The sequence below is a fragment of the Rhinoderma darwinii genome, assembly GCF_050947455.1.
Source record: "Rhinoderma darwinii isolate aRhiDar2 chromosome 2 unlocalized genomic scaffold, aRhiDar2.hap1 SUPER_2_unloc_7, whole genome shotgun sequence".
In the NCBI taxonomy this organism is placed as follows: domain Eukaryota; kingdom Metazoa; phylum Chordata; class Amphibia; order Anura; family Rhinodermatidae; genus Rhinoderma; species Rhinoderma darwinii.
In genome coordinates this window covers 105559-126518 of record NW_027461731.1, presented here as the reverse complement: position 1 = coordinate 126518, position 20960 = coordinate 105559, and the positions used below count along the sequence as shown (strand labels likewise).

Below are 20960 nucleotides of genomic sequence, written 5' to 3'. Positions count from 1 at the left end.
ATTTAATAAATTAGCTCATTATCACACATGACTGTACAAATGCATTGTCCAACAGGTGTTGAAATAATGGGATTAAAAGGGGAGATCCCATCCGAAAGACAAAAACAATGGCAAACACAAAAAGCACTTTTGGAATCTGATTTTAGTAAACACATAAGGAAAGGGTGCACCGGTCCTGGAAATACTGCAATACCAGGTCAATGCGTGGAGTGGACAGAGCAAGCTCTATTTCCATCTCCCTGTTCTAAAAATCCATTTAATATATGGTCCCCAGATAGGGGACGTATCAGATATTAAACTGATAAGAACAGATACTACACTTGATCTTAGCCAAAAGGCCGAGAAGCGATAACCCGAACGGGCCGCGCGTTGACCGAGCCTGCCCAATACTGCTGTTCACCCCTTGCAGCGATTCAGCCTACTCCTAGGCAATTCCATGGGGCCCTGCAGGCTCACACACACTCACAGCTACTAAGCGGGAGGTGAATAAAGGCCGGAGAGGAAGCAAGACAGGATTTGCTTCTTTTGCTTGCACCACAATGCAGTGCTGAAAGAGGAGGAATCGACATAAAAACGCCTTCCTGGCAACGCCCAAATGCCCTCCTGCCGTGCAAACACTGGCAGCAGCAGCAGCCGCAGCAGCAGCAGTAAGTGCATGCCCACTGCCACCCCTTCTCCTTTCACACCTTGTATCAGCTTTAATCCAGTCCAGTGCTGCCTGCTGAGCAGCACTGACCAACACTGCCTGGGCCCAGGCTTTTATCTCTGAGGCCCCATTATGATGTCAGAAAGCTGGCTCTGGCTCCTGAGGTCTCCACTATGACACGTGCAAAGTTCCGTCTGAACTTTATATAAGACGGTGCGGCTCAGTCAGTCACTCAGTGTTGCCTGAGAGGGCAACACTGCAACAGCCGGCCTCCAGGCTGTCTTTTTTTTGCACAGCTAGTTGCCTCCAGGAGGCCACAAGAGGGAGACAAGGGACTGCAAAATGGAAAATAGGCATCCACCAACTTTACAGACAACTTGTTCTCCTTGCTCCTACAACCTCCATCCTTGCACAGTTTGTTATTCTTCCAGGTAACATAGTAACAAATCCAAATTGCTGCTCTCTTTGTAGGCAAGCAAGGGTTTGTTGCAACTGCAATTCTTACTTCTTCTTGAAATGTAGGGACCACAGTACATTCCATCACATCCATCTAGTGTACACAGGTAGGTCCATTGTGACGGGCGGGCGGGCGGGCGGGCGGGCGGGCTGGCTGCTTTAATGGCTGTTTGCTGTTCCCCTACTCCACTCCACTATTTGACTATGGTGCTGCATCAATCAGTGGCTGGCTCAGGTGCAGCTCTTTAACCTACCTAGGAGGGAGGGCGGAGAGAAGACAAGGAAGGTGAATGAGCTGTTCCAATGTGAAATGCCGGAAACACAGAAACACAGACGACACAAAACAAGAGGTGGCAATGTATTAATTAATTGCATTTAATAAATTAGCTCATTATCACACATGACTGTACAAATGCATTGTCCAACAGGTGTTGAAATAATGGGATTAAAAGGGGAGATCCCATCCGAAAGACAAAAACAATGGCAAACACAAAAAGCACTTTTGGAATCTGATTTTAGTAAACACATAAGGAAAGGGTGCACCGGTCCTGGAAATACTGCAATACCAGGTCAATGCGTGGAGTGGACAGAGCAAGCTCTATTTCCATCTCCCTGTTCTAAAAATCCATTTAATATATGGTCCCCAGATAGGGGACGTATCAGATATTAAACTGATAAGAACAGATACTACACTTGATCTTAGCCAAAAGGCCGAGAAGCGATAACCCGAACGGGCCGCGCGTTGACCGAGCCTGCCCAATACTGCTGTTCACCCCTTGCAGCGATTCAGCCTACTCCTAGGCAATTCCATGGGGCCCTGCAGGCTCACACACACTCACAGCTACTAAGCGGGAGGTGAATAAAGGCCGGAGAGGAAGCAAGACAGGATTTGCTTCTTTTGCTTGCACCACAATGCAGTGCTGAAAGAGGAGGAATCGACATAAAAACGCCTTCCTGGCAACGCCCAAATGCCCTCCTGCCGTGCAAACACTGGCAGCAGCAGCAGCAGCAGCAGTAAGTGCATGCCCACTGCCACCCCTTCTCCTTTCACACCTTGTATCAGCTTTAATCCAGTCCAGTGCTGCCTGCTGAGCAGCACTGACCAACACTGCCTGGGCCCAGGCTTTTATCTCTGAGGCCCCATTATGATGTCAGAAAGCTGGCTCTGGCTCCTGAGGTCTCCACTATGACACGTGCAAAGTTCCGTCTGAACTTTATATAAGACGGTGCGGCTCAGTCAGTCACTCAGTGTTGCCTGAGAGGGCAACACTGCAACAGCCGGCCCCCAGGCTGTCTTTTTTTTGCACAGCTAGTTGCCTCCAGGAGGCCACAAGAGGGAGACAAGGGACTGCAAAATGGAAAATAGGCATCCACCAACTTTACAGACAACTTGTTCTCCTTGCTCCTACAACCTCCATCCTTGCACAGTTTGTTATTCTTCCAGGTAACATAGTAACAAATCCAAATTGCTGCTCTCTTTGTAGGCAAGCAAGGGTTTGTTGCAACTGCAATTCTTACTTCTTCTTGAAATGTAGGGACCACAGTACATTCCATCACATCCATCTAGTGTACACAGGTAGGTCCATTGTGACGGGCGGGCGGGCGGGCTGGCTGCTTTAATGGCTGTTTGCTGTTCCCCTACTCCACTCCACTATTTGACTATGGTGCTGCATCAATCAGTGGCTGGCTCAGGTGCAGCTCTTTAACCTACCTAGGAGGGAGGGCGGAGAGAAGACAAGGAAGGTGAATGAGCTGTTCCAATGTGAAATGCCGGAAACACAGAAACACAGACGACACAAAACAAGAGGTGGCAATGTATTAATTAATTGCATTTAATAAATTAGCTCATTATCACACATGACTGTACAAATGCATTGTCCAACAGGTGTTGAAATAATGGGATTAAAAGGGGAGATCCCATCCGAAAGACAAAAACAATGGCAAACACAAAAAGCACTTTTGGAATCTGATTTTAGTAAACACATAAGGAAAGGGTGCACCGGTCCTGGAAATACTGCAATACCAGGTCAATGCGTGGAGTGGACAGAGCAAGCTCTATTTCCATCTCCCTGTTCTAAAAATCCATTTAATATATGGTCCCCAGATAGGGGACGTATCAGATATTAAACTGATAAGAACAGATACTACACTTGATCTTAGCCAAAAGGCCGAGAAGCGATAACCCGAACGTGCCGCGCGTTTTGCTTCTTTTGCTTGCACCACAATGCAGTGCTGAAAGAGGAGGAATCGACATAAAAACGCCTTCCTGGCAACGCCCAAATGCCCTCCTGCCGTGCAAACACTGGCAGCAGCAGCAGCAGCAGCAGCAGCAGTAAGTGCATGCCCACTGCCACCCCTTCTCCTTTCACACCTTGTATCAGCTTTAATCCAGTCCAGTGCTGCCTGCTGAGCAGCACTGACCAACACTGCCTGGGCCCAGGCTTTTATCTCTGAGGCCCCATTATGATGTCAGAAAGCTGGCTCTGGCTCCTGAGGTCTCCACTATGACACGTGCAAAGTTCCGTCTGAACTTTATATAAGACGGTGTGGCTCAGTCAGTCACTCAGTGTTGCCTGAGAGGGCAACACTGCAACAGCCGGCCCCCAGGCTGTCTTTTTTTTGCACAGCTAGTTGCCTCCAGGAGGCCACAAGAGGGAGACAAGGGACTGCAAAATGGAAAATAGGCATCCACCAACTTTACAGACAACTTGTTCTCCTTGCTCCTACAACCTCCATCCTTGCACAGTTTGTTATTCTTCCAGGTAACATAGTAACAAATCCAAATTGCTGCTCTCTTTGTAGGCAAGCAAGGGTTTGTTGCAACTGCAATTCTTACTTCTTCTTGAAATGTAGGGACCACAGTACATTCCATCACATCCATCTAGTGTACACAGGTAGGTCCATTGTGACGGGCGGGCGGGCTGGCTGCTTTAATGGCTGTTTGCTGTTCCCCTACTCCACTCCACTATTTGACTATGGTGCTGCATCAATCAGTGGCTGGCTCAGGTGCAGCTCTTTAACCTACCTAGGAGGGAGGGCGGAGAGAAGACAAGGAAGGTGAATGAGCTGTTCCAATGTGAAATGCCGGAAACACAGAAACACAGACGACACAAAACAAGAGGTGGCAATGTATTAATTAATTGCATTTAATAAATTAGCTCATTATCACACATGACTGTACAAATGCATTGTCCAACAGGTGTTGAAATAATGGGATTAAAAGGGGAGATCCCATCCGAAAGACAAAAACAATGGCAAACACAAAAAGCACTTTTGGAATCTGATTTTAGTAAACACATAAGGAAAGGGTGCACCGGTCCTGGAAATACTGCAATACCAGGTCAATGCGTGGAGTGGACAGAGCAAGCTCTATTTCCATCTCCCTGTTCTAAAAATCCATTTAATATATGGTCCCCAGATAGGGGACGTATCAGATATTAAACTGATAAGAACAGATACTACACTTGATCTTAGCCAAAAGGCCGAGAAGCGATAACCCGAACGGGCCGCGCGTTGACCGAGCCTGCCCAATACTGCTGTTCACCCCTTGCAGCGATTCAGCCTACTCCTAGGCAATTCCATGGGGCCCTGCAGGCTCACACACACTCACAGCTACTAAGCGGGAGGTGAATAAAGGCCGGAGAGGAAGCAAGACAGGATTTGCTTCTTTTGCTTGCACCACAATGCAGTGCTGAAAGAGGAGGAATCGACATAAAAACGCCTTCCTGGCAACGCCCAAATGCCCTCCTGCCGTGCAAACACTGGCAGCAGCAGCAGCAGCAGCAGTAAGTGCATGCCCACTGCCACCCCTTCTCCTTTCACACCTTGTATCAGCTTTAATCCAGTCCAGTGCTGCCTGCTGAGCAGCACTGACCAAAACTGCCTGGGCCCAGGCTTTTATCTCTGAGGCCCCATTATGATGTCAGAAAGCTGGCTCTGGCTCCTGAGGTCTCCACTATGACACGTGCAAAGTTCCGTCTGAACTTTATATAAGACGGTGCGGCTCAGTCAGTCACTCAGTGTTGCCTGAGAGGGCAACACTGCAACAGCCGGCCCCCAGGCTGTCTTTTTTTTGCACAGCTAGTTGCCTCCAGGAGGCCACAAGAGGGAGACAAGGGACTGCAAAATGGAAAATAGGCATCCACCAACTTTACAGACAACTTGTTCTCCTTGCTCCTACAACCTCCATCCTTGCACAGTTTGTTATTCTTCCAGGTAACATAGTAACAAATCCAAATTGCTGCTCTCTTTGTAGGCAAGCAAGGGTTTGTTGCAACTGCAATTCTTACTTCTTCTTGAAATGTAGGGACCACAGTACATTCCATCACATCCATCTAGTGTACACAGGTAGGTCCATTGTGACGGGCGGGCGGGCGGGCTGGCTGCTTTAATGGCTGTTTGCTGTTCCCCTACTCCACTCCACTATTTGACTATGGTGCTGCATCAATCAGTGGCTGGCTCAGGTGCAGCTCTTTAACCTACCTAGGAGGGAGGGCGGAGAGAAGACAAGGAAGGTGAATGAGCTGTTCCAATGTGAAATGCCGGAAACACAGAAACACAGACGACACAAAACAAGAGGTGGCAATGTATTAATTAATTGCATTTAATAAATTAGCTCATTATCACACATGACTGTACAAATGCATTGTCCAACAGGTGTTGAAATAATGGGATTAAAAGGGGAGATCCCATCCGAAAGACAAAAACAATGGCAAACACAAAAAGCACTTTTGGAATCTGATTTTAGTAAACACATAAGGAAAGGGTGCACCGGTCCTGGAAATACTGCAATACCAGGTCAATGCGTGGAGTGGACAGAGCAAGCTCTATTTCCATCTCCCTGTTCTAAAAATCCATTTAATATATGGTCCCCAGATAGGGGACGTATCAGATATTAAACTGATAAGAACAGATACTACACTTGATCTTAGCCAAAAGGCCGAGAAGCGATAACCCGAACGTGCCGCGCGTTGACCGAGCCTGCCCAATACTGCTGTTCACCCCTTGCAGCGATTCAGCCTACTCCTAGGCAATTCCATGGGGCCCTGCAGGCTCACACACACTCACAGCTACTAAGCGGGAGGTGAATAAAGGCCGGAGAGGAAGCAAGACAGGATTTGCTTCTTTTGCTTGCACCACAATGCAGTGCTGAAAGAGGAGGAATCGACATAAAAACGCCTTCCTGGCAACGCCCAAATGCCCTCCTGCCGTGCAAACACTGGCAGCAGCAGCAGCAGCAGCAGCAGTAAGTGCATGCCCACTGCCACCCCTTCTCCTTTCACACCTTGTATCAGCTTTAATCCAGTCCAGTGCTGCCTGCTGAGCAGCACTGACCAACACTGCCTGGGCCCAGGCTTTTATCTCTGAGGCCCCATTATGATGTCAGAAAGCTGGCTCTGGCTCCTGAGGTCTCCACTATGACACGTGCAAAGTTCCGTCTGAACTTTATATAAGACGGTGCGGCTCAGTCAGTCACTCAGTGTTGCCTGAGAGGGCAACACTGCAACAGCCGGCCCCCAGGTTGTCTTTTTTTTGCACAGCTAGTTGCCTCCAGGAGGCCACAAGAGGGAGACAAGGGACTGCAAAATGGAAAATAGGCATCCACCAACTTTACAGACAACTTGTTCTCCTTGCTCCTACAACCTCCATCCTTGCACAGTTTGTTATTCTTCCAGGTAACATAGTAACAAATCCAAATTGCTGCTCTCTTTGTAGGCAAGCAAGGGTTTGTTGCAACTGCAATTCTTACTTCTTCTTGAAATGTAGGGACCACAGTACATTCCATCACATCCATCTAGTGTACACAGGTAGGTCCATTGTGACGGGCGGGCGGGCGGGCTGGCTGCTTTAATGGCTGTTTGCTGTTCCCCTACTCCACTCCACTATTTGACTATGGTGCTGCATCAATCAGTGGCTGGCTCAGGTGCAGCTCTTTAACCTACCTAGGAGGGAGGGCGGAGAGAAGACAAGGAAGGTGAATGAGCTGTTCCAATGTGAAATGCCGGAAACACAGAAACACAGACGACACAAAACAAGAGGTGGCAATGTATTAATTAATTGCATTTAATAAATTAGCTCATTATCACACATGACTGTACAAATGCATTGTCCAACAGGTGTTGAAATAATGGGATTAAAAGGGGAGATCCCATCCGAAAGACAAAAACAATGGCAAACACAAAAAGCACTTTTGGAATCTGATTTTAGTAAACACATAAGGAAAGGGTGCACCGGTCCTGGAAATACTGCAATACCAGGTCAATGCGTGGAGTGGACAGAGCAAGCTCTATTTCCATCTCCCTGTTCTAAAAATCCATTTAATATATGGTCCCCAGATAGGGGACGTATCAGATATTAAACTGATAAGAACAGATACTACACTTGATCTTAGCCAAAAGGCCGAGAAGCGATAACCCGAACGGGCCGCGCGTTGACCGAGCCTGCCCAATACTGCTGTTCACCCCTTGCAGCGATTCAGCCTACTCCTAGGCAATTCCATGGGGCCCTGCAGGCTCACACACACTCACAGCTACTAAGCGGGAGGTGAATAAAGGCCGGAGAGGAAGCAAGACAGGATTTGCTTCTTTTGCTTGCACCACAATGCATTGCTGAAAGAGGAGGAATCGACATAAAAACGCCTTCCTGGCAACGCCCAAATGCCCTCCTGCCGTGCAAACACTGGCAGCAGCAGCAGCAGCAGCAGTAAGTGCATGCCCACTGCCACCCCTTCTCCTTTCACACCTTGTATCAGCTTTAATCCAGTCCAGTGCTGCCTGCTGAGCAGCACTGACCAAAACTGCCTGGGCCCAGGCTTTTATCTCTGAGGCCCCATTATGATGTCAGAAAGCTGGCTCTGGCTCCTGAGGTCTCCACTATGACACGTGCAAAGTTCCGTCTGAACTTTATATAAGACTGTGCGGCTCAGTCAGTCACTCAGTGTTGCCTGAGAGGGCAACACTGCAACAGCCGGCCCCCAGGCTGTCTTTTTTTTGCACAGCTAGTTGCCTCCAGGAGGCCACAAGAGGGAGACAAGGGACTGCAAAATGGAAAATAGGCATCCACCAACTTTACAGACAACTTGTTCTCCTTGCTCCTACAACCTCCATCCTTGCACAGTTTGTTATTCTTCCAGGTAACATAGTAACAAATCCAAATTGCTGCTCTCTTTGTAGGCAAGCAAGGGTTTGTTGCAGCAATTCTTGCTTCTTCTTGAAATGTAGGGACCACAGTACATTCCATCACATCCATCTAGTGTACACAGGTAGGTCCATTGTGACGGGCGGGCGGGCGGGCTGGCTGCTTTAATGGCTGTTTGCTGTTCCCCTACTCCACTCCACTATTTGACTATGGTGCTGCATCAATCAGTGGCTGGCTCAGGTGCAGCTCTTTAACCTACCTAGGAGGGAGGGCGGAGAGAAGACAAGGAAGGTGAATGAGCTGTTCCAATGTGAAATGCCGGAAACACAGAAACACAGACGACACAAAACAAGAGGTGGCAATGTATTAATTAATTGCATTTAATAAATTAGCTCATTATCACACATGACTGTACAAATGCATTGTCCAACAGGTGTTGAAATAATGGGATTAAAAGGGGAGATCCCATCCGAAAGACAAAAACAATGGCAAACACAAAAAGCACTTTTGGAATCTGATTTTAGTAAACACATAAGGAAAGGGTGCACCGGTCCTGGAAATACTGCAATACCAGGTCAATGCGTGGAGTGGACAGAGCAAGCTCTATTTCCATCTCCCTGTTCTAAAAATCCATTTAATATATGGTCCCCAGATAGGGGACGTATCAGATATTAAACTGATAAGAACAGATACTACACTTGATCTTAGCCAAAAGGCCGAGAAGCGATAACCCGAACGGGCCGCGCGTTGACCGAGCCTGCCCAATACTGCTGTTCACCCCTTGCAGCGATTCAGCCTACTCCTAGGCAATTCCATGGGGCCCTGCAGGCTCACACACACTCACAGCTACTAAGCGGGAGGTGAATAAATGCCGGAGAGGAAGCAAGACAGGATTTGCTTCTTTTGCTTGCACCACAATGCAGTGCTGAAAGAGGAGGAATCGACATAAAAACGCCTTCCTGGCAACGCCCAAATGCCCTCCTGCCGTGCAAACACTGGCAGCAGCAGCAGCAGCAGCAGTAAGTGCATGCCCACTGCCACCCCTTCTCCTTTCACACCTTGTATCAGCTTTAATCCAGTCCAGTGCTGCCTGCTGAGCAGCACTGACCAAAACTGCCTGGGCCCAGGCTTTTATCTCTGAGGCCCCATTATGATGTCAGAAAGCTGGCTCTGGCTCCTGAGGTCTCCACTATGACACGTGCAAAGTTCCGTCTGAACTTTATATAAGACGGTGCGGCTCAGTCAGTCACTCAGTGTTGCCTGAGAGGGCAACACTGCAACAGCCGGCCCCCAGGCTGTCTTTTTTTTGCACAGCTAGTTGCCTCCAGGAGGCCACAAGAGGGAGACAAGGGACTGCAAAATGGAAAATAGGCATCCACCAACTTTACAGACAACTTGTTCTCCTTGCTCCTACAACCTCCATCCTTGCACAGTTTGTTATTCTTCCAGGTAACATAGTAACAAATCCAAATTGCTGCTCTCTTTGTAGGCAAGCAAGGGTTTGTTGCAACTGCAATTCTTACTTCTTCTTGAAATGTAGGGACCACAGTACATTCCATCACATCCATCTAGTGTACACAGGTAGGTCCATTGTGACGGGCGGGCGGGCGGGCTGGCTGCTTTAATGGCTGTTTGCTGTTCCCCTACTCCACTCCACTATTTGACTATGGTGCTGCATCAATCAGTGGCTGGCTCAGGTGCAGCTCTTTAACCTACCTAGGAGGGAGGGCGGAGAGAAGACAAGGAAGGTGAATGAGCTGTTCCAATGTGAAATGCCGGAAACACAGAAACACAGACGACACAAAACAAGAGGTGGCAATGTATTAATTAATTGCATTTAATAAATTAGCTCATTATCACACATGACTGTACAAATGCATTGTCCAACAGGTGTTGAAATAATGGGATTAAAAGGGGAGATCCCATCCGAAAGACAAAAACAATGGCAAACACAAAAAGCACTTTTGGAATCTGATTTTAGTAAACACATAAGGAAAGGGTGCACCGGTCCTGGAAATACTGCAATACCAGGTCAATGCGTGGAGTGGACAGAGCAAGCTCTATTTCCATCTCCCTGTTCTAAAAATCCATTTAATATATGGTCCCCAGATAGGGGACGTATCAGATATTAAACTGATAAGAACAGATACTACACTTGATCTTAGCCAAAAGGCCGAGAAGCGATAACCCGAACGTGCCGCGCGTTGACCGAGCCTGCCCAATACTGCTGTTCACCCCTTGCAGCGATTCAGCCTACTCCTAGGCAATTCCATGGGGCCCTGCAGGCTCACACACACTCACAGCTACGCGGGAGGTGAATAAAGGCCGGAGAGGAAGCAAGACAGGATTTGCTTCTTTTGCTTGCACCACAATGCAGTGCTGAAAGAGGAGGAATCAACATAAAAACGCCTTCCTGGCAACGCCCAAATGCCCTCCTGCCGTGCAAACACTGGCAGCAGCAGCAGCAGCAGTAAGTGCATGCCCACTGCCACCCCTTCTCCTTTCACACCTTGTATCAGCTTTAATCCAGTCCAGTGCTGCCTGCTGAGCAGCACTGACCAACACTGCCTGGGCCCAGGCTTTTATCTCTGAGGCCCCATTATGATGTCAGAAAGCTGGCTCTGGCTCCTGAGGTCTCCACTATGACACGTGCAAAGTTCCGTCTGAACTTTATATAAGACGGTGCGGCTCAGTCAGTCACTCAGTGTTGCCTGAGAGGGCAACACTGCAACAGCCGGCCCCCAGGCTGTCTTTTTTTTGCACAGCTAGTTGCCACCAGGAGGCCACAAGAGGGAGACAAGGGACTGCAAAATGGAAAATAGGCATCCACCAACTTTACAGACAACTTGTTCTCCTTGCTCCTACAACCTCCATCCTTGCACAGTTTGTTATTCTTCCAGGTAACATAGTAACAAATCCAAATTGCTGCTCTCTTTGTAGGCAAGCAAGGGTTTGTTGCAACTGCAATTCTTACTTCTTCTTGAAATGTAGGGACCACAGTACATTCCATCACATCCATCTAGTGTACACAGGTAGGTCCATTGTGACGGGCGGGCGGGCGGGCGGGCTGGCTGCTTTAATGGCTGTTTGCTGTTCCCCTACTCCACTCCACTATTTGACTATGGTGCTGCATCAATCAGTGGCTGGCTCAGGTGCAGCTCTTTAACCTACCTAGGAGGGAGGGCGGAGAGAAGACAAGGAAGGTGAATGAGCTGTTCCAATGTGAAATGCCGGAAAAACAGAAACACAGACGACACAAAACAAGAGGTGGCAATGTATTAATTAATTGCATTTAATAAATTAGCTCATTATCACACATGACTGTACAAATGCATTGTCCAACAGGTGTTGAAATAATTGGATTAAAAGTGGAGATCCCATCCGAAAGACAAAAACAATGGCAAACACAAAAAGCACTTTTGGAATCTGATTTTAGTAAACACATAAGGAAAGGGTGCACCGCTCCTGGAAATACTGCAATACCAGGTCAATGCGTGGAGTGGACAGAGCAAGCTCTATTTCCATCTCCCTGTTCTAAAAATCCATTTAATATATGGTCCCCAGATAGGGGACATATCAGATATTAAACTGATAAGAACAGATACTACACTTGATCTTAGCCAAAAGGCCGAGAAGCGATAACCCGAACGGGCCGCGCGTTGACCGAGCCTGCCCAATACTGCTGTTCACCCCTTGCAGCGATTCAGCCTACTCCTAGGCAATTCCATGGGGCCCTGCAGGCTCACACACACTCACAGCTACTAAGCGGGAGGTGAATAAAGGCCGGAGAGGAAGCACGACAGGATTTGCTTCTTTTGCTTGCACCACAATGCAGTGCTGAAAGAGGAGGAATCGACATAAAAATGCCTTCCTGGCAACGCCCAAATGCCCTCCTGCCGTGCAAACACTGGCAGCAGCAGCAGCAGCAGCAGCAGCAGTAAGTGCATGCCCACTGCCACCCCTTCTCCTTTCACACCTTGTATCAGCTTTAATCCAGTCCAGTGCTGCCTGCTGAGCAGCACTGACCAACACTGCCTGGGCCCAGGCTTTTATCTCTGAGGCCCCATTATGATGTCAGAAAGCTGGCTCTGGCTCCTGTGGTCTCCACTATGACACGTGCAAAGTTCCATCTAAACTTTATATAAGACGGTGCGGCTCAGTCAGTCACTCAGTGTTGCCTGAGAGGGCAACACTGCAACAGCCGGCCCCCAGGCTGTCTTTTTGTTGCACAGCTAGTTGCCTCCAGGAGGCCACAAGAGGGAGACAAGGGACTGCAAAATGGAAAATAGGCATCCACCAACTTTACAGACAACTTGTTCTCCTTGCTCCTACAACCTCTATCCTTGCACAGTTTGTTATTCTTCCAGGTAACATAGTAACAAATCCAAATTGCTGCTCTCTTTGTAGGCAAGCAAGGGTTTGTTGCAACTGCAATTCTTACTTCTTCTTGAAATGTAGGGACCACAGTACATTCCATCACATCCATCTAGTGTACACAGGTAGGTCCATTGTGACGGGCGGGCGGGCGGGCTGGCTGCTTTAATGGCTGTTTGCTGTTCCCCTACTCCACTCCACTATTTGACTATGGTGCTGCATCAATCAGTGGCTGGCTCAGGTGCAGCTCTTTAACCTACCTAGGAGGGAGGGCGGAGAGAAGACAAGGAAGGTGAATGAGCTGTTCCAATGTGAAATGCCGGAAACACAGAAACACAGACGACACAAAACAAGAGGTGTCAATGTATTAATTAATTAATTGCATTTAATAAATTAGCTCATTATCACACATGACTGTACAAATGCATTGTCCAACAGGTGTTGAAATAATGGGATTAAAAGGGGAGATCCCATCCGAAAGACAAAAACAATGGCAAACACAAAAAGCACTTTTGGAATCTGATTTTAGTAAACACATAAGGAAAGGGTGCACCGGTCCTGGAAATACTGCAATACCAGGTCAATGCGTGGAGTGGACAGAGCAAGCTCTATTTCCATCTCCCTGTTCTAAAAATCCATTTAATATATGGTCCCCAGATAGGGGACGTATCAGATATTAAACTGATAAGAACAGATACTACACTTGATCTTAGCCAAAAGGCCGAGAAGCGATAACCCGAACGTGCCGCGCGTTTTGCTTCTTTTGCTTGCACCACAATGCAGTGCTGAAAGAGGAGGAATCGACATAAAAACGCCTTCCTGGCAACGCCCAAATGCCCTCCTGCCGTGCAAACACTGGCAGCAGCAGCAGCAGCAGCAGCAGTAAGTGCATGCCCACTGCCACCCCTTCTCCTTTCACACCTTGTATCAGCTTTAATCCAATCCAGTGCTGCCTGCTGAGCAGCACTGACCAACACTGCCTGGGCCCAGGCTTTTATCTCTGAGGCCCCATTATGATGTCAGAAAGCTGGCTCTGGCTCCTGAGGTCTCCACTATGACACGTGCAAAGTTCCGTCTGAACTTTATATAAGACGGTGCGGCTCAGTCAGTCACTCAGTGTTGCCTGAGAGGGCAACACTGCAACAGCCGGCCCCCAGGCTGTCTTTTTTTTGCACAGCTAGTTGCCTCCAGGAGGCCACAAGAGGGAGACAAGGGACTGCAAAATGGAAAATAGGCATCCACCAACTTTACAGACAACTTGTTCTCCTTGCTCCTACAACCTCCATCCTTGCACAGTTTGTTATTCTTCCAGGTAACATAGTAACAAATCCAAATTGCTGCTCTCTTTGTAGGCAAGCAAGGGTTTGTTGCAACTGCAATTCTTACTTCTTCTTGAAATGTAGGGACCACAGTACATTCCATCACATCCATCTAGTGTACACAGGTAGGTCCATTGTGACGGGCGGGCGGGCGGGCGGGCTGGCTGCTTTAATGGCTGTTTGCTGTTCCCCTACTCCACTCCACTATTTGACTATGGTGCTGCATCAATCAGTGGCTGGCTCAGGTGCAGCTCTTTAACCTACCTAGGAGGGAGGGCGGAGAGAAGACAAGGAAGGTGAATGAGCTGTTCCAATGTGAAATGCCGGAAACACAGAAACACAGACGACACAAAACAAGAGGTGGCAATGTATTAATTAATTGCATTTAATAAATTAGCTCATTATCACACATGACTGTACAAATGCATTGTCCAACAGGTGTTGAAATAATGGGATTAAAAGGGGAGATCCCATCCGAAAGACAAAAACAATGGCAAACACAAAAAGCACTTTTGGAATCTGATTTTAGTAAACACATAAGGAAAGGGTGCACCGGTCCTGGAAATACTGCAATACCAGGTCAATGCGTGGAGTGGACAGAGCAAGCTCTATTTCCATCTCCCCGTTCTAAAAATCCATTTAATATATGGTCCCCAGATAGGGGACGTATCAGATATTAAACTGATAAGAACAGATACTACACTTGATCTTAGCCAAAAGGCCGAGAAGCGATAACCCGAACGTGCCGCGCGTTTTGCTTCTTTTGCTTTCACCACAATGCAGTGCTGAAAGAGGAGGAATCGACATAAAAACGCCTTCCTGGCAACGCCCAAATGCCCTCCTGCCGTGCAAACACTGGCAGCAGCAGCAGCAGCAGCAGTAAGTGCATGCCCACTGCCACCCCTTCTCCTTTCACACCTTGTATCAGCTTTAATCCAGTCCAGTGCTGCCTGCTGAGCAGCACTGACCAACACTGCCTGGGCCCAGGCTTTTATCTCTGAGGCCCCATTATGATGTCAGAAAGCTGGCTCTGGCTCCTGAGGTCTCCACTATGACACGTGCAAAGTTCCGTCTGAACTTTATATAAGACGGTGCGGCTCAGTCAGTCACTCAGTGTTGCCTGAGAGGGCAACACTGCAACAGCCGGCCCCCAGGCTGTCTTTTTTTTGCACAGCTAGTTGCCTCCAGGAGGCCACAAGAGGGAGACAAGGGACTGCAAAATGGAAAATAGGCATCCACCAACTTTACAGACAACTTGTTCTCCTTGCTCCTACAACCTCCATCCTTGCACAGTTTGTTATTCTTCCAGGTAACATAGTAACAAATCCAAATTGCTGCTCTCTTTGTAGGCAAGCAAGGGTTTGTTGCAACTGCAATTCTTACTTCTTCTTGAAATGTAGGGACCACAGTACATTCCATCACATCCATCTAGTGTACACAGGTAGGTCCATTGTGACGGGCGGGCGGGCGGGCGGGCGGGCTGGCTGCTTTAATGGCTGTTTGCTGTTCCCCTGCTCCACTCCACTATTTGACAATGGTGCTGCATCAATCAGTGGCTGGCTCAGGTGCAGCTCTTTAACCTACCTAGGAGGGAGGGCGGAGAGAAGACAAGGAAGGTGAATGAGCTGTTCCAATGTGAAATGCCGGAAACACAGAAACACAGACGACACAAAACAAGAGGTGGCAATGTATTAATTAATTGCATATAATAAATTAGCTCATTATCACACATGACTGTACAAATGCATTGTCCAACAGGTGTTGAAATAATGGGATTAAAAGGGGAGATCCCATCCGAAAGACAAAAACAATGGCAAACACAAAAAGCACTTTTGGAATCTGATTTTAGTAAACACATAAGGAAAGGGTGCACCCGTCCTGGAAATACTGCAATACCAGGTCAATGCGTGGAGTGGACAGAGCAAGCTCTATTTCCATCTCCCTGTTCTAAAAATCAATTTAATATATGGTCCCCAGATAGGGGACGTATCAGATATTAAACTGATAAGAACAGATACTACACTTGATCTTAGCCAAAAGGCCGAGAAGCGATAACCCGAACGTGCCGCGCGTTTTGCTTCTTTTGCTTGCACCACAATGCAGTGCTGAAAGAGGAGGAATCGACATAAAAACGCCTTCCTGGCAACGCCCAAATTCCCTCCTGCCGTGCAAACACTGGCAGCAGCAGCAGCAGCAGCAGCAGTAAGTGCATGCCCACTGCCACCCCTTCTCCTTTCACACCTTGTATCAGCTTTAATCCAGTCCAGTGCTGCCTGCTGAGCAGCACTGACCAACACTGCCTGGGCCCAGGCTTTTATCTCTGAGGCCCCATTATGATGTCAGAAAGCTGGCTCTGGCTCCTGAGGTCTCCACTATGACACGTGCAAAGTTCCGTCTGAACTTTATATAAGACGGTGTGGCTCAGTCAGTCACTCAGTATTGCCTGAGAGGGCAACACTGCAACAGCCGGCCCCCAGGCTGTCTTTTTTTTGCACAGCTAGTTGCCTCCAGGAGGCCACAAGAGGGAGACAAGGGACTGCAAAATGGAAAATAGGCATCCACCAACTTTACAGACAACTTGTTCTCCTTGCTCCTACAACCTCCATCCTTGCACAGTTTGTTATTCTTCCAGGTAACATAGTAACAAATCCAAATTGCTGCTCTCTTTGTAGGCAAGCAAGGGTTTGTTGCAACTGCAATTCTTACTTCTTCTTGAAATGTAGGGACCACAGTACATTCCATCACATCCATCTAGTGTACACAGGTAGGTCCATTGTGACGGGCGGGCGGGCGGGCTGGCTGCTTTAATGGCTGTTTGCTGTTCCCCTACTCCACTCCACTATTTGACTATGGTGCTGCATCAATCAGTGGCTGGCTCAGGTGCAGCTCTTTAACCTACCTAGGAGGGAGGGCGGAGAGAAGACAAGGAAGGTGAATGAGCTGTTCCAATGTGAAATGCCGGAAACACAGAAACACAGACGACACAAAACAAGAGGTGGCAATGTATTAATTAATTGCATTTAATAAATTAGCTCATTATCACACATGACTGTACAAATGCATTGTCCAACAGGTGTTGAAATAATGGGATTAAAAGGGGAGATCCCATCCGAAAGACAAAAACAATGGCAAACACAAAAAGCACTTTTGGAATCTGATTTTAGTAAACACATAAGGAAAGGGTGCACCGGTCCTGGAAATACTGCAATACCAGGTCAATGCGTGGAGTGGACAGAGCAAGCTCTATTTCCATCTCCCTGTTCTAAAAATCCATTTAATATATGGTCCCCAGATAGGGGACGTATCAGATATTAAACTGATAAGAACAGATACTACACTTGATCTTAGCCAAAAGGCCGAGAAGCGATAACCCGAACGTGCCGCGCGTTTTGCTTCTTTTGCTTGCACCACAATGCAGTGCTGAAAGAGGAGGAATCGACATAAAAACGCCTTCCTGGCAACGCCCAAATGCCCTCCTGCCGTGCAAACACTGGCAGCAGCAGCAGTAAGTGCATGCCCACTGCCACCCCTTCTCCTTTCACACCTTTTATCAGCTTTAATCCAGTCCAGTGCTGCCTGCTGAGCAGCACTGACCAACACTGCCTGGGCCCAGGCTTTTATCTCTGAGGCCCCATTATGATGTCAGAAAGCTGGCTCTGGCTCCTGAGGTCTCCACTATGACACGTGCAAAGTTCCGTCTGAACTTTATATAAGACGGTGCGGCTCAGTCAGTCACTCAGTGTTGCCTGAGAGGGCAACACTGCAACAGCCGGCCCCCAGGCTGTCTTTTTTTTGCACAGCTAGTTGCCTCCAGGAGGCCACAAGAGGGAGACAAGGGACTGCAAAATGGAAAATAGGCATCCACCAACTTTACAGACAACTTGTTCTCCTTGCTCCTACAACCTCCATCCTTGCACAGTTTGTTATTCTTCCAGGTAACATAGTAACAAATCCAAATTGCTGCTCTCTTTGTAGGCAAGCAAGGGTTTGTTGCAACTGCAATTCTTACTTCTTCTTGAAATGTAGGGACCACAGTACATTCCATCACATCCATCTAGTGTACACAGGTAGGTCCATTGTGACGGGCGGGCGGGCGGGCTGGCTGCTTTAATGGCTGTTTGCTGTTCCCCTACTCCACTCCACTATTTGACTATGGTGCTGCATCAATCAGTGGCTGGCTCAGGTGCAGCTCTTTAACCTACCTAGGAGGGAGGGCGGAGAGAAGACAAGGAAGGTGAATGAGCTGTTCCAATGTGAAATGCCGGAAACACAGAAACACAGACGACACAAAACAAGAGGTGGCAATGTATTCATTAATTGCATTTAATAAATTAGCTCATTATCACACATGACTGTACAAATGCATTGTCCAACAGGTGTTGAAATAATGGGATTAAAAGGGGAGATCCCATCCGAAAGACAAAAACAATGGCAAACACAAAAAGCACTTTTGGAATCTGATTTTAGTAAACACATAAGGAAAGGGTGCACCGGTCCTGGAAATACTGCAATACCAGGTCAATGCGTGGAGTGGACAGAGCAAGCTCTATTTCCATCTCCCTGTTCTAAAAATCCATTTAATATATGGTCCCCAGATAGGGGACGTATCAGATATTAAACTGATAAGAACAGATACTACACTTGATCTTAGCCAAAAGGCCGAGAAGCGATAACCCGAACGTGCCGCGCGTTTTGCTTCTTTTGCTTGCACCACAATGCAGTGCTGAAAGAGGAGGAATCGACATAAAAACGCCTTCCTGGCAACGCCCAAATGCCCTCCTGCCGTGCAAACACTGGCAGCAGCAGCAGCAGCAGTAAGTGCATGCCCACTGCCACCCCTTCTCCTTTCACACCTTGTATCAGCTTTAATCCAGTCCAGTGCTGCCTGCTGAGCAGCACTGACCAACACTGCCTGGGCCCAGGCTTTTATCTCTGAGGCCCCATTATGATGTCAGAAAGCTGGCTCTGGCTCCTGAGGTCTCCACTATGACACGTGCAAAGTTCCGTCTGAACTTTATATAAGACGGTGCGGCTCAGTCAGTCACTCAGTGTTGCCTGAGAGGGCAACACTGCAACAGCCGGCCCCCAGGCTGTCTTTTTTTTGCACAGCTAGTTGCCTCCAGGAGGCCACAAGAGGGAGACAAGGGACTGCAAAATGGAAAATAGGCATCCACCAACTTTACAGACAACTTGTTCTCCTTGCTCCTACAACCTCCATCCTTGCACAGTTTGTTATTCTTCCAGGTAACATAGTAACAAATCCAAATTGCTGCTCTCTTTGTAGGCAAGCAAGGGTTTGTTGCAACTGCAATTCTTACTTCTTCTTGAAATGTAGGGACCACAGCACATTCCATCACATCCATCTAGTGTACACAGGTAGGTCCATTGTGACGGGCGGGCGGGCGGGCTGGCTGCTTTAATGGCTGTTTGCTGTTCCCCTACTCCACTCCACTATTTGACTATGGTGCTGCATCAATCAGTGGCTGGCTCAGGTGCAGCTCTTTAACCTACCTAGGAGGGAGGGCGGAGAGAAGACAAGGAAGGTGAATGAGCTGTTCCAATGTGAAATGCCGGAAACACAGAAACACAGACGACACAAAACAAGAGGTGGCAATGTATTCATTAATTGCATTTAATAAATTAGCTCATTATCACACATGACTGTACAAATGCATTGTCCAACAGGTGTTGAAATAATGGGATTAAAAGGGGAGATCCCATCCGAAAGACAAAAACAATGGCAAACACAAAAAGCACTTTTGGAATCTGATTTTAGTAAACACATAAGGAAAGGGTGCACCGGTCCTGGAAATACTGCAATACCAGGTCAATGCGTGGAGTGGACAGAGCAAGCTCTATTTCCATCTCCCTGTTCTAAAAATCCATTTAATATATGGTCCCCAGATAGGGGACGTATCAGATATTAAACTGATAAGAACAGATACTACACTTGATCTTAGCCAAAAGGCCGAGAAGCGATAACCCGAACGGGCCGCGCGTTGACCGAGCCTGCCCAATACTGCTGTTCACCCCTTGCAGCGATTCAGCCTACTCCTAGGCAATTCCATGGGGCCCTGCAGGCTCACACACACTCACAGCTACTAAGCGGGAGGTGAATAAAGGCCGGAGAGGAAGCAAGACAGGATTTGCTTCTTTTGCTTGCACCACAATGCAGTGCTGAAAGAGGAGGAATCGACATAAAAACGCCTTCCTGGCAACGCCCAAATGCCCTCCTGCCGTGCAAACACTGGCAGCAGCAGCAGCAGCAGCAGTAAGTGCATGCCCACTGCCACCCCTTCTCCTTTCACACCTTGTATCAGCTTTAATCCAGTCCAGTGCTGCCTGCTGAGCAGCACTGACCAACACTGCCTGGGCCCAGGCTTTTATCTCTGAGGCCCCATTATGATGTCAGAAAGCTGGCTCTGGCTCCTGAGGTCTCCACTATGACACGTGCAAAGTTCCGTCTGAACTTTATATAAGACGGTGCGGCTCAGTCAGTCACTCAGTGTTGCCTGAGAGGGCAACACTGCAACAGCCGGCCCCCAGGCTGTCTTTTTTTTGCACAGCTAGTTGCCTCCAGGAGGCCACAAGAGGGAGACAAGGGACTGCAAAATGGAAAATAGGCATCCACCAACTTTACAGACAACTTGTTCTCCTTGCTCCTACAACCTCCATCCTTGCACAGTTTATTATTCTTCCAGGTAACATAGTAACAAATCCAAATTGCTGCTCTCTTTGTAGGCAAGCAAGGGTTTGTTGCAACTGCAATTCTTACTTCTTCTTGAAATGTAGGGACCACAGTACATTCCATCACATCCATCTAGTGTACACAGGTAGGTCCATTGTGACGGGCGGGCGGGCGGGCTGGCTGCTTTAATGGCTGTTTGCTGTTCCCCTACTCCACTCCACTATTTGACTATGGTGCTGCATCAATCAGTGGCTGGCTCAGGTGCAGCTCTTTAACCTACCTAGGAGGGAGGGCGGAGAGAAGACAAGGAAGGTGAATGAGCTGTTCCAATGTGAAATGC

General features: G+C 48.0%; 15 non-coding genes across 15 annotated transcripts; all 15 read right to left on the bottom strand.

Moving 5' to 3' along the window:
• Positions 1–159: 159 nt before the first annotated feature.
• On the bottom strand, positions 160–350 carry LOC142681971 (U2 spliceosomal RNA). The gene has a single exon (XR_012853789.1). It is a non-coding gene; the product is annotated as a U2 spliceosomal RNA (small nuclear RNA).
• Positions 351–1634: 1284 nt separating this feature from the next.
• LOC142681969 (U2 spliceosomal RNA) lies at positions 1635–1825 on the bottom strand. Its single transcript, XR_012853788.1, has one exon. It is a non-coding gene; the product is annotated as a U2 spliceosomal RNA (small nuclear RNA).
• A 1266-nt stretch (positions 1826–3091) lies between these two features.
• Positions 3092–3282, bottom strand: LOC142681968 (U2 spliceosomal RNA). Its single transcript, XR_012853787.1, has one exon. It is a non-coding gene; the product is annotated as a U2 spliceosomal RNA (small nuclear RNA).
• A 1123-nt stretch (positions 3283–4405) lies between these two features.
• On the bottom strand, positions 4406–4596 carry LOC142681967 (U2 spliceosomal RNA). The gene has a single exon (XR_012853786.1). It is a non-coding gene; the product is annotated as a U2 spliceosomal RNA (small nuclear RNA).
• Positions 4597–5862: 1266 nt separating this feature from the next.
• Positions 5863–6053, bottom strand: LOC142681966 (U2 spliceosomal RNA). The gene has a single exon (XR_012853785.1). It is a non-coding gene; the product is annotated as a U2 spliceosomal RNA (small nuclear RNA).
• A 1269-nt stretch (positions 6054–7322) lies between these two features.
• Positions 7323–7513, bottom strand: LOC142681965 (U2 spliceosomal RNA). Its single transcript, XR_012853784.1, has one exon. It is a non-coding gene; the product is annotated as a U2 spliceosomal RNA (small nuclear RNA).
• A 1263-nt stretch (positions 7514–8776) lies between these two features.
• LOC142681964 (U2 spliceosomal RNA) lies at positions 8777–8967 on the bottom strand. The gene has a single exon (XR_012853783.1). It is a non-coding gene; the product is annotated as a U2 spliceosomal RNA (small nuclear RNA).
• Positions 8968–10233: 1266 nt separating this feature from the next.
• On the bottom strand, positions 10234–10424 carry LOC142681963 (U2 spliceosomal RNA). Its single transcript, XR_012853782.1, has one exon. It is a non-coding gene; the product is annotated as a U2 spliceosomal RNA (small nuclear RNA).
• Positions 10425–11688: 1264 nt separating this feature from the next.
• On the bottom strand, positions 11689–11879 carry LOC142681972 (U2 spliceosomal RNA). The gene has a single exon (XR_012853790.1). It is a non-coding gene; the product is annotated as a U2 spliceosomal RNA (small nuclear RNA).
• Positions 11880–13155: 1276 nt separating this feature from the next.
• On the bottom strand, positions 13156–13346 carry LOC142681962 (U2 spliceosomal RNA). Its single transcript, XR_012853781.1, has one exon. It is a non-coding gene; the product is annotated as a U2 spliceosomal RNA (small nuclear RNA).
• Positions 13347–14474: 1128 nt separating this feature from the next.
• On the bottom strand, positions 14475–14665 carry LOC142681999 (U2 spliceosomal RNA). The gene has a single exon (XR_012853815.1). It is a non-coding gene; the product is annotated as a U2 spliceosomal RNA (small nuclear RNA).
• A 1129-nt stretch (positions 14666–15794) lies between these two features.
• Positions 15795–15985, bottom strand: LOC142682017 (U2 spliceosomal RNA). The gene has a single exon (XR_012853831.1). It is a non-coding gene; the product is annotated as a U2 spliceosomal RNA (small nuclear RNA).
• A 1124-nt stretch (positions 15986–17109) lies between these two features.
• On the bottom strand, positions 17110–17300 carry LOC142681961 (U2 spliceosomal RNA). The gene has a single exon (XR_012853780.1). It is a non-coding gene; the product is annotated as a U2 spliceosomal RNA (small nuclear RNA).
• A 1112-nt stretch (positions 17301–18412) lies between these two features.
• LOC142681958 (U2 spliceosomal RNA) lies at positions 18413–18603 on the bottom strand. The gene has a single exon (XR_012853778.1). It is a non-coding gene; the product is annotated as a U2 spliceosomal RNA (small nuclear RNA).
• Positions 18604–19721: 1118 nt separating this feature from the next.
• LOC142681957 (U2 spliceosomal RNA) lies at positions 19722–19912 on the bottom strand. The gene has a single exon (XR_012853777.1). It is a non-coding gene; the product is annotated as a U2 spliceosomal RNA (small nuclear RNA).
• Positions 19913–20960: the final 1048 nt, after the last annotated feature.